The following is a 15,329-nucleotide window of genomic DNA, read 5'->3' on the forward strand; positions in this document are numbered from 1 at the left end:
TGGATAAATAACTATATAAAAAAAACATTAAGGTAATTTACATGGACAGCAATAACAGATGTTCGAATACATAGATTGAATATTAAATAAAATAAAATAAATATCACACCACAATACACAAATTCAATGTTGAAAAACATATATATATATATATATATATAAACATTATAGCGAATACCATCTATTTTTCCATGCAAACTCTCAAATCTCTTTTCGATGTTTTATATCCTCTTTACTATATATATTACTGTCAATGTAATGCAATTTAGGATAGAAACCCTAAATTGGCAACTCTTTCAATGCTATAAAAAAAAACTAACAAATCAATATTATTTACCCAACATAACAAAACCTTAACAAAAAAAACCATGTCTACAGCCCTTTATATAAAGATTATTAACTTAAATTACTAACATATTCCATAAAAATAAATATAAAAACGTTATTTTGAAACATTGACCTTCACAAACCACATTCATAACTGTGACTGCACACACTACATTTAAACGTTATATGATCAATTTAGCCCATATTTATTTCAACAAACACATCAATATGTGCGGCACATTTTAACAACGTTCTCTCATTACAATCCATATAGAATTAAAACAATCCTAAAAAAGGTTTGTCCGGGCACAAACTGAGCTTCAATTTCGATTTCCAAGCTAGAGTAAATATATTTAAATTTAAGTTTATATTTAATTCAACATTTTGTTATTGTTTCTCATCAATATTGGTGATTGAAATAGGAATAGTGTAATTCAAATAGTGATATTTTTTCATATACTACGCCATATATATATATATATATATTTAAAAATATACTTTAAATAAAAAAATTTAAAATCAATGGCAAAAATTGACATGTATAGTTACAAGAGAAAAGAAAATACAAAAACATATTTAAAATATAAAACATATTTAAAAATATATTTTAAATAAAATTCTTAAAATCATTGCAAAAATAGACATGTATAGTTACAAGAGTTAACGAAAGAAAATACAAAAACAAAAAGCATTCTATTAATTAAAGAACTTAGTTAAAATTATTTTATTTCCGGACAATAATATGTCTACATTTGATTTTAAAAAAAATTGCTATAAAAACCACCTAATTGATTCCTTGAGATATATAACAATTTTTTCCCACATTTACTAACATAAAATTCTTCCTTTATTAAATAATATCTCTATTTGTAATTTATTACCAATATTAAATTTCTAATTTAAAAATCTAAACAATATTAAAAAATATAAAAGCAATAGTATATACTTTATTTGTACAAATAACAACAATATTTCATTTCAAATTTTAAATCTAATAATTATATTGTGTTACACACCTTTACTGTATTAGAAAATTTAATTAAAAACTATATTGCAAATTAAAACTTTACTTTCAAAAAATTATATTCCACACACATATATATCCAACCAATTAAATTTTAATATATTTAATATCTAAAACAATTATATATATATATATATATATATATATATTTCCAACAAATTAAATTTTAATATATTTTATATCTAAAACAATTTAATTTCTTTTTTTAAATAGTTAGGTAAATCGAACATCTATATAATCAAATGCTTAATTCTTATATTTTATTTATAAAAACGTTGACTTTAAAAAAATAGACGCAAATCCATAGTTATATATAAAAATTTATATTCAAGGGAGTTTTTTTAATAGATGATCTGAAAACGGGTTATGACAAGGTCACGCCGATGTGTCTTATTGTCGTGGTAATCCACAATGACAACTAGGGCTTAATGGAAGCTATTTTCAATGGGTTAAAAGTTAAAACCATGTCAAAAACTGAGCACGTGAGTATACAGTGGTAATGGGTACTAAATCAAAATAGAAACTTGGCATCATAGTTACCACGGCCATGGTCCTTCCACGCTTTGGCAGACTACTATGGAAAGTGAAACTCTTTTTTTTTTATAATTTATTTATAAAAAAAGTTGACATTAAAAACAATTAATACTATTCAAATTTTAATGAATATATAATGCAACCTTGGGCTTAATTTAAAATGAATAATGCAAGATATTTTTAGGGTGATAGGCCTTCCTTTTGAATGAGTTCAGTGGTCAACACTTTCATTCTCTTATTGAAATCTGGCATATGGTTTCCTACTCGACATCTCGCTATATCTTTTGTTGTTTGACAGTCTCTCCAAAACCCAATTATGGTTTGGTGGCATTATTGCTTCAAAACCCAGTTATGGTTTGGTGGCGTTATTACTTCAAAACCAGTTATGGTTTGGTGGCATTATTGCTTAACTCTCTCTGAAACCGAGTTATGATTTGGTGGCATTATTGCTTAGCTCTCTCCAAAACCCAGTTATGTGGTGCACGATCAAGAAATTCGTGCTTTGAAAACCGTGTTCTGCGGTGCACGATCAACAAATTCGTGCTTTGAAAACCCTGTTCTGCGGTGCATGACCAATTAAGATGTGCTTATTCCGTGCTTCCATGACCTTACCGATGGCCTTCTTGGACCAAACTTCATCAACAAACAGATAGCCTTGTTTGACAATCCCACAAAGTATAGCAGTGTTCAAACTGACAAAGGAGCCTTGTTTGACAATTTCATGAACGGAGCCAGAGTTCGTGAGCCGGAGCTGTGTTCAGAATACATATAGAAAATACGGAGAAGTGCTAGAGCGCTTTAGGTAAATGTAATGCTAATCTCTGTTGCATAAAGTTATTTCAATGAATCTCACCTTTTTTAGGTTTTGTTGAATGCACTCTCTATAGCCCATGAATAGCAATGAAAATGGTAGTTTGTTTGAAGTTTTGCATACCAGCTATTGTAATATTATTTTCTTCACCCTCATATGATTTTCCCAGCCGCCACACTATTCACGATTTGATCCAAAGAACTTTTCCTTTTAGGGTTCTTGGTAGTGAACAGGCTCTAGAAAGCCACTCTCTACTTTGGACTATGAGCAGTTATCAAAATTAGGGCTTTTTCTTTTGGCGATTAGTATAAGGGAAAAATATCTTCAATTTTATCCCATCCTCACCTGCATTAAATCTCGAAGCTCTAAATCCTAGAGGTTTTCCTCACCCCCATTATGACCAGACACTTTTAATAGTATATGCTAGGAGCCTGCTAAATCTTAATTATCTGGTGCAACTGGCTGGGAACAACACACCTTTCATTCCCAAGGTAAAATTCTTCCGAATTGTGAGCGTTAGATCTCGAGTTTCGAGCTGGGAATTGCATTCCAGAGTTTGAACGGGTTTTGTGGAGGATTTTAGCGTTAATTTATGCATTTTACCCATCCATTGCTACAAATTATCAGCGTTTGTGGGAAATTGGGGATGAAAAATCTCTTCTTCGGAGAAACGAAGGGTTTTAGGTGGAGAATTCTGAGTCTTTAGCATCAATTAATGACATGGAAAAATAAACATTGGCCAAGAATTCAAGGACAAATGACAACAGTTCCTCGCTCAACTAGCCATGAGTCTTATAAACTTGGAATAGGGAAAATAGCCTTAGAAACTCGCTTATGCTTCTCTTTCTTCCAGTAGTTGTCATATTTATTGAGACATGAAAACAATCTAGATGAACTTTCTGGTGAATAAGATGAAGCTTATCACCGTTTGTGCTTTCTCTTCCTTTTGTCATTTCTCTCAGTTGCATCTAAAGAGGAAAAAACCGCCTTCTCGTTTTCCTAGGTTCCTTCTCCTCTTTGTTAACAAATTCTCCTTTGAGCCTTTTGCTTACTTTTGCAGCTTGGAGAGCAGCTACCTCAGTAGCAGAATTTACTGTTGCTGCCCTGTTGACAACTTGTTGTGATGCCAATGCCTGTTGCATCATCAGTGCTTGCTGAAACTGCAATTGTTGCATGGCAACTGCTTGCTTCATCATCACCGACAAAGAGCCTGTTTGAGTAGTATTTCTACTTGCATTAGAAGCAGATGTTACCATCTTTGGAGGCACTACTTTTGTCATCTCAACATTTAAACGTTGCCCACCAATGTCCATATTGTTCAATGACAAAGCACCCTGGGTTTCTTCTGGCTTGGAATACTCTACACAAAGCAATTCTTTTGAATATGTTAGCATGAAGTCAATGAGAGTTCCATAGTAAATAAAAAGCTGACACAATTGCTCCAATCTAAGCAACAGACCGATATTGCTAACTTGAAGTGTTCTTGACAGAAGATCATGTTTAATTATTTCCTTCGATAACGTACTATTGTCACCTTGTACCTTTAAGCCTAATCATAAAACAATGTCACTGCCTTATTATGAACTGAGTGTTTGAAAGTATACAAAGCCTTTGAGTGTTGCAGTGTGAGATTTCAACAAATGGATTGAAAGATGTTTAAAAAGAGATATATCGAACAGGATGATAGAATAGAATTTCAAGAACTAAATCATCTTCGTATGGATTGAAGTTTCAAAAACAAACTCTTTGTTCATAAATCAGAGAAAACTAATTTCCCACACATGCATCTTTGTCGAATAGTTTAGCCATTTGCACAGATTTCCCCGATTATATATTTCCTTAGCATGACAAATACCATCACAAGAAACTTTATGATTTTCACATCAACTTCAATTTCATCTTAGGGAATTGTATAATTACTAAATTTTCCAACCAACCATGTAGAAAGCTTCTCATGGAGCCATTCAAATGCAGGAAAAAAAATCTTTTTTCTATCATTGGCAGAAAAGAAATAGTTTACTAAATTTGTTAATTGACAATTTAATTTGAGATTTATATTTCATATTTGCACATCACATATCTTATACAGTTATATAGAGCTATATAAATCTTCTGCACTCTGCTTTTGGATCTTGTAAAGGTCTTCCAAAGGCAATAATAATAGTTCAATTCATTCATACATCATTATCTTCCTTTAGCATATCTTCTCTCTTTATAAGTGGCTGCTCCCATACTTTAGTATATAAATTGGAAAAGGTGAGGATAAATAATGAAGTCTATGAGATGAGGGCTGATTCAAGAGCACATATTTTGAAGCCGAGAATTAATTATGAATGAATGAAGCATCTCTACATTGATAAGGATGATTGAATGCCAATGAAAATATATATTTCCTTTATTTGGGATATCAAGTCCTACTTTAGCACTATTGTGAACAGATGGCAGAGTGCAAGGAAACCATATGATGCTTCCCAAAGTTGGACTTTTGCACCAACATTTGTGTATGCATTTCAACTTCCAGGGCTATTGTTCACCTTAGTGATGTATCACACAAGGTTGACCTAAACTCAAAACTATCCCGTTTAAGAAGCTGGCATCCAAAAGTTTAATTTGTACTTTTGACTGTCATTTTACTTGAATGTGAAAAGAAGTTCTATAAGATGTGGAGATCCTTCAGCAAAAGAAACAATTAGCATGAAAAATTCTTTGCATACTGATCTCAATGAATTCTCAAATACTATTTCATTCGATTTTTATTTTTAAAAGAACATGATACAACTTCATCATATTGAGATGTCCAAATCTATCATAGACATTATTGATTGCATTCGAACGGATTATGAAATGGTTTATGAGTTAGATAATGAGCTAAAAAGAATAGTAGATATACATTTCCAAACCCGAAAAATCTTTGTATTCTACATGTTAATCAGGTAGATCTAATGAGTTTGATCAAGGACAGGGTTTCCCAAATAGGTTCCTTGAAATATGATACAACTTTGAGAGGACTAGATCCTATGTTATTATCACTTGAAAGAATACTTAAATCATATTTCTTGCCTCTGAGTGATCATGAGGTCTTGGTTGTGTTCAGAAAAAGTGCATTTTTTCCTCTACGCAAGAAAATATCTATACTAGGTTTGAAGCTTCACGTCCTTGATTGGGATCAGGGAGAAACTTTGGTCAAGGAGCAAGATAACAAATGTAGATCAAGGGAGGGAAAGGCATATTATGTTTATGGTCTGAGTTCATTTATGAACAATGAACCAAATTGGGATACTCATGATTGCATTAAGAAAGGCTTGAGTGGAGTAGTGATAGAGGGTATCCCATGTTGTAGACCAATTCAGCTTCTGGAGCTCGGGGTATTGTGGGAAAAATTAGATGAGTCGAAATTAATATCACATGGATCTTTTGATGAACTAGTAATTGTACCTAAGCTAACCTTAACTGAGAACACCTACAAGTCATTACCAACTCTCATGTTTTGTGATGCTAAAAAATAACTTATAGCCTTATCTGTTACAAAAATGCTTCTCCAAAAGGAGCATTCTACAACTGCAAGTGAATGGAGGGAGAGGCATGCAACAATCATAGTTGTTTTCGTCTTCAGAAAAATATAAAAGATGAAGACAATTGCAAATTGATTAATTTTACAGATCCTTCTTTGAAAGTGTCTTCATTTTTTTTTGAATATAATGGAGTATTTAGATAAGCACCAAGATAGTCAACCTGAAAATAATGGTCCAGAGCTCTCTAACAATGTTGGTATATTGGATATTCCAAGGTCCAAGTTTGAGACTGTTTTGGGTGGGGTACCTGACAACATTGACATGAAAACACAAGATGATCTGCAAAATGTACTTCAGTCAAGAACTAAGAAGGTCTCTTTATTAGTCTATAAACACTTGCAATATGTTAGCACCTTTTTCAACAGCCAACAAAAGGGTAAACCACAAGGCCATTCACTTGGCAATACTGTTAATTCCATGTACCAGCCCTATTTCAACAAATAAAAATCATCTCTTAGTTAGGACCCACCAGCTCCACAAGTTCAAGGGTACTCTTGTGATGCACCATCAAAGTGGACCTAGGCACGAGGTTCATCAATTTCTCTTGGGCAATCTGCCTTCTAGCTTTATTCTACCTTTATTCTTACTCTACCGCTTTAAAGAAGGCTGAAAGATGAAACCTTGAGTAGCACAATGAAGCAGAGGAGTGAATTTATGCACAAAAGAACTATCATTTCTTGTTTTTTAGACTAGCCATGATACTATTACAAGAAGTGCTTTAAACCTCGCAGCAATGATCACTGAAGCTCCTCCCAGGAACAAGTATCATCCACGAATTGCGAATGATTGATGTTCTTTGTTTCTCTGACAAACCTTATTCATGGAAGTGATTCTCTTCTCCTTTCATAATGTAGTTTCCCGTTGAGTGAATTTGCCATTAAAATATATAGAATGGGAGATAAAAGACAACCTTTGCCTCAATCCCTTGGAGAATTCAAAGAAACTAGCAGACTGCCCGTTCACCAATGGAGAGGTCCATGGCCTTGAGATGCAAGTAGAAATCCATTTTATCACCTGCTCCCCAAAGCTAGAATTTCTCAAAACCTCAAATAAGAATTGATGGTTAACTAAGACATTTGCTATGCCTAATTTGATATTCATTTGTTTTCCCCTCCTTGCTTTACTGCACTAATATGATATTGTCAACAATCTGCCCGAGAGTCACAAATTTTTGGTTTTCAGTGATCAATTTAGGAAGCAAAGGTCCATGGGCTTGAGATGCAAGTAGAAATCCATTTTATCACCCGCACCCCAAAGCCAGAATTTCTCAAAACCTCAAATAAGAATTGATGGTTCATAAGACATTTGCTATGTATAATTTGATAATCATTTGTTTTCTCCTCCTTGCTTTACCACACTAATATGATATTGTTAACAATCTGTTCGCTAGTGACAAATTTTTGGTTGTCAGTGATCAATTTAGGAAGCAAGGGTTTTATTCTAGAGGCAATAATTTTTGCTATCAACTTATAAGACACATTGCACAGAGAAATAGGCTTGAATCTTGCAAGTCAAGAAGGGGTCACTTCCTTTGGCACTAGTGCCGTGAAAAAGGAATTAATTCCACCTCCTACGTTGCAATGTTTGTGAACATAATCAATCATCCTACTAAGATCAACCTTTATAACATCCCAACATTGTTAGAAGAAATGCACCGAGAAGCCATCAGGCCTAGGGAGCCTTGCCCGAAACAAAGGATTTAAGGACAACTAGATTCTTTTGAAATTGGTCTAAGAATAGCGTCATTATCTTCTTGGGTTATTTTAAGTGGGATGTGTTCCAACATATAGTGAGCTGCTTCCTCTTCATGATTTCCTGGGTTCTTGTAGAAATGGCTGAAACGCTGAGCAATTGCTTTAATTTTGGGATATTCAGTGATATTGTCATCACGATTTAATATTATTCCTTTCAGCGCGAATTTGTATTTCTATCCCCCGCACGAAGCCACAAACTACAAGACTTCAAACACCACTTTTCCTCTTCTTCTTTCAATGCCTTATGATTGAGAGAAAATACCCTTTTCAACCTCCATAGAAACAGTCTTGTTCCATTCTTTGTTGAATGACTTCTAATCTACTTATATGATGAAGCACTGCCTTCTTCCATTTTGTATGATTTTCTTTTGCCCATTGTTTTAAAGCTATCTTTGCTTCTTTGATTTTTTTATTATGATATATAAACCGAAGATTCTGACACCCATTTTCCCCTGCTTTGGATACCACCTCCATAAATCTCTTCTTTTGAAACCATTGGGGGTTGAACTGGAATGGCAACTGACTGTAATCTACATCTGGAAGGAGGAAAAAAGAGATCGATCGATGATCTGAACTGCTCTAGGCCAAAATCTAAGATGAGAAGGGGAAGCGTTGTTCTAGGACATCACTGATAAGAAGAAAACGGTCTAGTGATGTAGCAATTTTCCAAGTGCCCACACATTTATTGCTCCAATTGAACTTGCTGTTTACTGGTGTGATGTCTATGAATTCCTGAAATCTTCCATCTTCTCTTGGAAAGAGTCCCCATTTTTTCCAAGGATGGATAGTTGTATTAAAATCCCCATAAATACAACAATGTTTATACTCCGATTCCCTAAGATTAAACAAAGAGGATTGACCAGAAATCTTTTCTTGATAAATTATTAGCATATAAATTTTGACTATACTACATACTTTTTGGTTTGGAATATATCTATATATATCTATATATATATATATATATATATTAATAAAATATTTTAGACTGTACATCTTATATGGTTTCCAACATTCATTATTTTCTATTTTTATTTTTTTTACAAAGATACTTGTACTTTTATGTATATATATATATATATATATATTAATAAAATATTTTAGACTGTACATCTTATATGGTTTCCAACATTCATTATTTTCTATTTTTAATATTTTTAAAAAAATACTTGTACTTTTATAAGTCTATCGACCTCTCTTTGTACCTTTGGGATAATTGCTAGTTTTATATTTTGTATGTAAAAATGTTTCATTATTGATGAAGAGAACTATAACTTTTAAAATTGTGTTAAACACCATAACCAGTGGAAAATTGTGGCGTAAGTTCTATAATTAGGGTATACGGTTGTTTTATCCTATATATGGTGGTTCTATGTAACATCGTATGTAGGCATGTTATATGTGTTATAGATCTCCCTCTGAAGTTCCGCGAACCAGAAGTGCCCCTTGTCCATCCTTTTACCTATCCCTCTCTGTCTTGCCCGTCATCCCACGTTCTCCACTGCACTTCGGTGGTTGACCTAATTACCACCCCAACATCCACACTGCCTTCTATCATTCGGAACGTTTTCCCAACTGAGAAGAGCATCTCGTCCAGCCGATGGGTGGGCTTTCCTTCCATGATGTTGAGCGATGCATCTATGCTGCGTCCAGCTAGGGAATGAGGTTTCCATGACAGCAATGGGGGGTTTTCACTGCATGCCTCTTAAAAGGGGATGTTTTCGACATAATATTTTTGCCATTTTTTGCTTCCTGCAGCCACTGTTCCACCACCACTCCAGCTGCACATGAATTGGGGGATACTCTTTTCGTGCTACCACAATGGAAACCCAATCGCCTCAGCGTAGACTGCACGACTCTATAGAACTAGGTAAACGTTGATTTCCAGCGACGACACCCAACTCTATTTTTTTAGATTTTTTCCTCCGTGACTCCTTTATGGCAATCCAATATGCCTACCACTAACATGTTTTCGCTATATTTTTTTCCTACAGAGGACCTACAACATGGGCGGCATAACTCTGTAGAGGTCTCCATTGCTGGTGACCTACCTGCTACTTACCGGGTTTTTATTGCTTGCCCACGAATGCTTTGAAGGGCTCTAGCTCCTAGGGTTTCTAGGTTACAAAGTCGCTCTTTGAATTTGTAGCCCATGGTTTCTTTCCGCGTGTTCGTTAGCTAGGGTTTTCTGCACAAGGTTTCCCCACTTGAGCACATCCTGCTTACGTTTTTCTTGCTTAGGGTGTGTTGATTTCCTGCATGGGGTTATGTAAGTGCACAACTTATTGTGTTTTCCTAGTTTCATGTTGAAGGTTGCCCGCCATTTTCAAGTTCTAGAGATGTATACTTTTAAATAAAACCCTGTACAGTAGTTCTACCATTTTAATGTGCTACCGAGGGTTATTTTAAATCATGTGAAAGAATAGTATCAATTTTTTTTTGGAAACTTGGGAAGGAGGTTTCAGAACTGGTAAGAGCTAGGGTTTACAAAAATTATTCACGCATTGAACGTTATGGAGGGGCGTAAAGGGGGGAGCTCCACTCCCCCCTATAGTCAGGCAATCTCCAGCCGAGGCAAGAAACCGTTGGAGGTTGAAGAAGGTCTTTTAGAAGGAGGGAAACAAAACATCGACGATACACAGAAGAAGAATAATAAAAGGGAGGAAGATGAAAATAAAGAGAGAGAGGAAGAGGACAAGAAACAGGAAGCAGAAAACAGAATACAAGAGGGTCCATGTAAACCTAAAACAGCGGTCATACGCAGAGTGGTATTAAGTGATCCAGCGTTGCAGGCACATAGGGATCACATGAGGACTTACGCTATCATTTGTAAATTCATGGGGTTATGGCCCATGGAGAAGGCACTACAGACGTGGATTAAATATCACTGGAAACCTAAAGAGGATATAGACCTACATCTTGGGTGAAAGTATTTCTTTATTGTAGTATTCACTAACATCGAGGATAAAGAGAGGGCGTTTGAAGGAGGACCCTAATTCTATGTAGCTGCAGGCCTCTATATGCAGCCTTGGATGATGAATTTTGTCTCGGAGCACAAGACTTTCAGTTCGGTCTCGGTTTGGGTACATCTCTACTCCTTACCTCTAGATTCTTGGTAACCAAAATCTTTAGAAACAATAGGAAATAAATTAGGTTGTTTTGTTAAAATATCTGAGGTAACTAGAAGGGGAAAGTACACCTCCTTCGCCCATATATGTGTGGAGATGGATCTCTATGGAGCTCTACCGGATGACGTGATACTGGAAGTTTTTGATGAAGATTGGGTGCAAACAGTGGATTATGAACATATTCCTTTTAGATGTTGTAAATGTCATGAACATGGACATCTATTCAGAGATAGCCCTCTCAACAAAACAGAGAGCAGAAGTAAAGATATAGTAGGGAAAGAAAATAAGAGCTTTCACAAAGTGGGAAATAGAAGAAAAGGAGGTAAAAGGGTGCAAAAAAAAAACCACACAGAGGAGCAACAGGAAAGTCCAAACAGATACACAATACTAGAGGAAGAGGAAGAGGTAACAAAGGTATATCAGGTCATGGAGGGCAGCACAGGGGAGAAGGAAAAGGAAGAAAATAGTGAGAAGATATAGGACATGAACCGACGAAAAGGGACTATGTTGAGCAACATGGAACTAGAAATGAACCAAGAAATGACCCCGAGTGAGGTAGAAATGGAGGATCATGAACTGTAGGATATTCTCGAAAGAGAACACATAGATCTAGAAAGATTCTTGAAACAGGGGACCGTGGAAGGTATGGATTCACTACCTAAAGAGGACTTTAATAGAGTGCAACAGTTGTTTCTATGGAGAACTCAGGCCAAAGGGCTAGGAGGGAAAAGAAACCTCGAAACATAGGACAACGAAGGGGTGAAAACCTTGAAAACCTCATCAGGACTCGCTCCCAGAAACCTAGGAAGGAAAAAAGGTAGAACAAAACAAAATGAGCTTCTGATTGAATGGGGAAAACTGATGATAGATTCAGGTAAGATGAAAGATCAAACTAGCTACTCCTTTACAAATCTTTCTTAATGAAGCTCACATCTTGGAATATTAGAGGTCTAGGAAGTAAGAGGAAACAAAGGAATCTTAGCAATAGAATGAAAGAAGAGAAGCTTGATATGATTTTCATCCAGGAGACTAGATGTTCAATAAAAAAATAAGAGAAATACATAGCAAATGGCTTAATAAATATGAGTTTCTAGAAGTCAAAGCAGAAAAAACAGTAGAAGGAATTCTCACACTTTGGAACGCTCAAAGAATAAGTATAGTGGATGCTGAAGCATCTAGAAACTACTTATCAATGGTTATCCAGCCTGTGGGATATAGGGAAGTTTATTTAATCACAAATGTTTATGGTCCACAGAAGCTTGATGACAAACTCAGACTACTGAACTCACTAGAGGATATGAGAGACAGATATTCTGAAATACAATGGATTTTTGGATGGGACTTCAACATGATCAGGTCCCTGTCAAAAAAAGGGTGGGACTAGAACACTAGGCAAAGACTCTATAGCTTTTTGCAATTTTATTAACAATATGAAGCTAGTAGACATTGATACGAGTAATCGCCTCTTCACCTGGAATAATAAAAGAGGTGGAGAGTCTCAAGTAGCTTCAAAGCTTGATAGATTCATTATCTCAGAGGACCTTATGCTCACAGGCCTTGATATGATGATGAGGATTCTCCCCTTTGGTGGCTTGGACCATTGGCCTGTTCAACATGAGGTGACCTGTATATGAACCCCAAAAAATAGACCTTTCTGATTTGAAAACATCTGGCTTACCCATCCAGACTTCATTAGCAACATTGAAAAATGGTGGAAGGAAGATTTGCAGATTCAGGGCACCAAAATGTTCATTTTGCAAAAAATATTGAGACATATCAAAATCAGGCTCAAGGATTGGAATAAGAATGAGTTTGGCAACATTTTTGAAGCAAAAAAAGTTGTTGAAAACAAAATACAGGAAATTAATTAGACCCTAATCACTAATGTGTTTGATGGGGAAAGAAATGAACAAGCTAACAAGTATCAACAGGAATGGGAGGACTTATGCAAACAAGAGGAAATATTTTGGAGACAAAAGTCAAGAGTACAATGGCTAAAAGAAGGAGATAGAAACACAAGGTTTTTCCACAGATCTACCTTGGAGCACAGATCTCACAACAGGATCTCAACTATCAAGGATTCTAGAGGTAACCAGTTCAATACCCACAAGGACATAGAAGTTGTGTTGGTTCAACATTTTCAAGGCATAGTGGAGGAACCTCTCATAGATAGATCATAATTCATCGGTGACTTCACAAAGAACATCCCTAAGCTTGTAACAAGAGAAGACAATTTTAATCTTAATAGGCCGGTGAATGAAAAGGAGGTTAGTGAAGTCATCAAGAAATGCAGAATGGAGAAGCGTCGGGCCCGGATGGTTTCAATGTGGATTTCTTTAAAGCTTGTTGCAGTGATTGTCAAGCAGGATATACTGAATGTGGTGGAGGACTCCAGGAAGAACAGAATTGTTTTGAAGGCTCTTAACACAACCTAAATCTCCTTGATTCCAAAACAGGACAATGCTATGACGCCTCATAGATTCAGACCTATAGCTTTATGCAATGTGATGTATAAAATAATTTCCAAAGTAATCGCCAACAGGCTTAAACCCCTTCTACCAACTCTAATTTCTAGGGAGCAAACAGGATATGTGGAGGGCAGACAAATTCTCAAAAATATCATTCAAGCTCATGAGGTGGTTCACTCTCTGACAAGTAAAAGGCAGGCATGAATGATTATGCAATTGGACCTAGAAAAGGCTTAGGATAAGTTAAATTGGGCCTATATTAGTTAAGTCCTTCTAGCACATGGATTTGACCACAACTAGGTGAGATGGGTAATGGCCCTAGTTACTACCTCCAGCTTTTCAATTTTGGTAAATGGCTCTCCATCTAAGATCTTCAATCCTTCAAGAGGCCTCAGGCAGGGAGACCCTCTCTCTCCCATTCTCTTTATTCTTATGATGGAAGGACTAGGACGAGCTATCAAGTCTGCTAAAGAAGAGGGTAAGATCCAAGGTCTCAAACTATCGGGGAACAGACATGCTTTAGCCTATCAACAATTTGTAGATGATACCATGCTACAGGGCATTTCTACGGTCAAGGAAGCGCAATCTTATAAACAAATCCTGTGAGACTTTGCTATGGCTGTGGGTATTGAGGTAAGCCTCTCCAAATCAAATATTTTCTTTTTCAATACCAACATTGCTATTCAAAGAAATATTTCTAGAATACTAGGCTTTCAAAGAGATATGCTACCATCCAAATATTTGGGAGTACTTCTCACAGATAAACCTCTGAGCAAGATAGTTTGGGAGCCTGTGATTAATAAGTTATAGGAAAAATCATGTAAATGGACAAGAAGATCCTTGAATTTAGTTGGAAGGCTAGTGCTCACAAAAGCTATCCTTCAATCAATCCCCATCTTCATGTTTTCAGTCCTTGCAGCTCCAAAAGGGGTTATGAAACATTACATAAATATCCAAAAAGATTTTCTTTGGGGAAAAGTGGAAGAAAAGAAAAAATGGGCCTTGGTAGCCTGGGACAAGATATGCAAACCTAAAACACATGGATGTTTAGATCTGGATGATCCTGAAGTGCTAAACAAATTGTTGGTGGAAAAATTATGGTGGTGATGGTTGAAAGAGCCAGATGCTCCTTGGGTACAAATTTGGAACCAAAAATATGCAAATAATTGGCAATAAAAGGGCCATATAAGAATGTCTGAAAACATAAAAGGCTCCCACATATGGAATAAAGCTTGGGAAAATGGAGACATAATCCAAAAAAATAGTTTCTGTGAAATAAGTGCTGGAGACCTCGCTTGGTTTTGGGAGGACAGATGGCAATGGGAACCTAACTTTTTAAGAGAAAACTTTGAAAATCTCAAGAATGACACTAACACCAAAGGGTTACTCAGAGTAAATTAATTTTGGGATTAGACTAATGGCGAAGGAAAATGGAGAATTTGGAAGGAGATGGAATACAGGAACAATGCCCCCTTGAAAGCACAGGCTGATGCTCTAACAGCCATCCTGAATCAAAGAATGATCCTGATATCAGATGATTCTGACCAACTAAGATGGGGTAAGAACAATGAACGAAACTTTAACCTTAAAGAGGAAAAGCACATAGCCCTTAAGCTGGATTCCATAGAACTAGATTGGGTTTGGAAGCAACTATGGAAGCACCAATGATGGATGAAAACCAAACTATTCATGTGGTTAGTGCATCATAAGAAAA

Source organism: Pinus tabuliformis, chromosome 5_1, assembly GCF_031772625.1.
Source record: "Pinus tabuliformis cultivar Carrire ecotype Pingquan chromosome 5_1, CPIR1, whole genome shotgun sequence".
Classification (NCBI taxonomy): domain Eukaryota; kingdom Viridiplantae; phylum Streptophyta; class Pinopsida; order Pinales; family Pinaceae; genus Pinus; species Pinus tabuliformis.